The sequence below is a fragment of the Rattus norvegicus genome, chromosome X, assembly GCF_021556685.1.
Source record: "Rattus norvegicus strain SHRSP/BbbUtx chromosome X, alternate assembly SHRSP_T2T, whole genome shotgun sequence".
In the NCBI taxonomy this organism is placed as follows: Eukaryota; Metazoa; Chordata; class Mammalia; order Rodentia; family Muridae; genus Rattus; species Rattus norvegicus.
In genome coordinates, this window is record NC_141554.1 from 154,202,098 (window position 1) to 154,205,532 (window position 3,435).

Below are 3,435 nucleotides of genomic sequence, written 5' to 3' on the forward strand. Positions count from 1 at the left end.
AAAACTCATAGAGCTCATTTAATGTTACCAATATAACTGTGGGTGTAATACGAACCTCTACTGGAACATGGGTAGTGTTTCAGAGGATGCATCTCTGGGGTAAAATGCTTCCTTTCAGAACATTCCCCAGTTGTCAAAGATAACTCAGGTAGAGGTGAAACTTCATGACTACCTCCTCCTTTAGCTCATATATTTTTTTTTTTTGGTTCTTTTTTTTGGAGCTGGGGACCGAACCCAGGGCCTTGCGCTTCCTAGGCAAGTGCTCTACCACTGAGCTAAATCCCCAACCCCATTAGCTCATATTTTGTCCTGCTTGATTTCCTATGGATCTTCAACATACTGTTATTAATTTCAAACTATATTACTAACATCAATGTGGAAATGACATGAAAAGGATGCCAGGACCAATAGAAGAAAAGAGAGAGATCAGAGGTATAGTACATATGTATAATTCAATTTATTGAAAATGGATCCATGTAAACATTTTAGGAAAATAAAAATATTCTTAAATAAAAATAAATGCACACACAATATATACATGTCTATCTATCTATAAATTAAAAATGTACTTTATACTTCACAGAGAAAAATCTCAACATAGATTAGAGACTTAAACATTACAACATGAACCCTTCAAAAAGGCAAGATAGAAATGTGGGGTAATTTTTTGATAAGTATTTTTTTTCTGAAATAGCACTCAGGGAATAATAGTAAAAATAAGTAGTATTACATCAAACATACAAGCCCTTGTACTATCAAGAAAATCAATGAACTGAAGAGACAATGTATGGCATGAGATAACATTTGCAAACCATATATCTAATAAGAAGTTAATACATAAAATGCATAAGGAATGCACATAACACAATAACAAAGAACAACACTTAAACTGTGGGCAAAGGTTCTACATGTATAATTTTTCAAAGAAGATGTATGAATGAACAATACATACATCAAAAGATGATGAAATTAGACATCATGTAACTATAAACAAAGGACAAGGAGTGTTGAGGAAAGGCAATCTTTATACATTGCAGTTATCAGTTTAAATTGATGTATTTATATGTAATTCACCGTATGTCCTATTTAGCTTTAATTGTAAACTTGACACAGGCTGGGTTCATCTGAGGAAAACCTTGAATGACAAATTTCCTAGATCATATTAGCTTGTGAACATGTCTGTGGGTGATTGTTTTAATTGTTAATTGATTTAAGAGGGTTTAGTCCACTTTAGGCAGTCCCATTCTCTGGGTAAATGGTCCTAGGCTACACATAAGCTTGTGAGGGAGTAATCCAATAAGTAGCATTCTGCCATAGTTTCAGCTTTGACTTTCTGCTTAATTTCCTGTCCTGACATACCTAAGTAATGGGTTATGATTTGAAAGCACAAAGCAAACAAATCCTTTCCTCTCTTAAATTACTTTTTGTTTGGAGTATTTTATTACAGCAAAAGAATGGGCTAGAACATCATAAAAACTAACAATCCCACCTCTGAGTATATATATGAAATCATTTTAGTTTAATGACTTATATGCATGTTCATATTCATAACATTATCCACAGTACCCTCTATGGAAATATCCCAAGTATTTGTCAACCGAGGTATAACAAAGAAAAACACTGCAAATAAGCCCACATACTTAAAAGGATACCATGGCATTTATAAAAGATACCATAGCATTTATAAAATGTTTTGACCTAAATAAAGTATCTTATGCTAAGTGAAACAAGCAAAGCACAGAAAGCCAAGTATTTCATGATCTCACCTATAAAATGCAATATTGTAAGTTTGAACTCATAGTAGCTCAGATAAAAGTAATGACTATCAGATGCTAAACGTTAGGAATAGAAGAAAAACGTGCTGGTCTAATAGTAGAAACTTCCATTTAAGTGAGCTGAAAAATCACACATAACTATTCTTGCAATCTTTAAATGAATATATTTTTCATTAGAGATTTTTGGCATAATCAACGTGAAAAATGTGGCCATAAACTGTTTTTGCATTGATCAAACCAAACATAAGGAGAAAAATTATTTGAAAACAACACTAGCGCTAAGGAGTAGAAGAAGAGAGATAGATAGGAACACCCTTACTGGAGTCAATGCTAATAGATAAAATGTTTCGAGGTAAATGATCTGACTTTAATGTTAATAGCAAATAGCTCCAGTTTGAGATTAATATCAGTAGCAAGTAACTTTCTTATGAGATTAAGAAAAAGAGAATGATGGCAGGTGCAGGCTTGGCTTCCATGAGAGGTAGCCACCAGAGTATGCTCCCAACACTGTGCTCCCTAGGGCTACCACTGGGACAGACCCTCCTCAGGAGTGCCTGCAGGATAGGAACTTCAATTAACAGATGAAACAGCCAGCTCACCTCTTCCCACCAATCTGGGTTCTAGCAAGGTACGAATCTTGGGGTATGCCATGATCTCACCATTTCGAGCAATGCCCATCTGCCTTACCACCACTTTTATGACAGAAAAAGACCTCAATTACTGGCGACAACAACCCCAAGAGACCTTGAAAATTGCCCTGAAACTACAAAAGCTCAACACCAATATGGCCAAGAATGTCATGTTCCTGGGAGACAGCATGGGCATCTACACACTGATGGCTGCCCTCATCCTGATGGGCCAGCTACACCACAATACAGGGAGGAGAAAGGGGGAGGAGACATGGCTGGAGATGGACAAGTTCCCCTTTGTGGCCCTCTCCAAGTTGATCATGGATGGCAGTTGGAATTAAATGTACCCGAAGAACTGATGTGGAATATGAACTAGATGAGAAGACCAGGGGCAGAAGGCTGGAAGGTCTGGTCCTCAACAGCATTTGGAAGAACTTCAAACCCAGACATAAATATTACCACTATGTCTGGAACTACACTGAACTGCTGCCCCTTGAACCCTCCAGAGTGGACTACCTCATAGGTGTCTTGAGCCCAGGGACATGCAGTAAAGTTGAAACAACCTGACTGAACCTTCATTCTCTGATTGGTATAAAGTTACGCTCCAGATCCTGACAAAAGATCCCAAAGGCTTTTTTCTAATGGAAGAAGGCAGAATGGACCATGGGCACCATGAGGGCAAAGCCAAGCAGGTACTGCAGTGGTGGTGGACCAGGCCATCAGAAAGGCAGGTGCCTTGACTGTAGGCCAAAACTCCATCTTTGATCTAGCTCCCATGATGAGTGACATGGACAAGAAGCCAAGGGCCCTATTGCACATCTGCCTCAGAGTCCCTAAGCAGAAAAATATTCCTCACATGATGGTGTATGCCTCCTCCATTGGGGCCAGCTTTGCTTGACTACTGTGCCTGGGTAGGCTCTGCAGGCAGCCCCTCCCCAGGGGACCTGTGGCTTCCATTGGCTCTGCTTCCCCAGTGCACCATTTTGAGGGTCCAGATCCTATGAGCCCACAATGGATAGCCAGCTCCTCTT

General features: G+C 38.9%; 1 pseudogene; it reads left to right on the forward strand.

The window, feature by feature from the left end:
• Positions 1-2,745: 2,745 nt before the first annotated feature.
• Positions 2,746-3,435, forward strand: LOC134484223 (alkaline phosphatase, tissue-nonspecific isozyme-like; annotated as a pseudogene).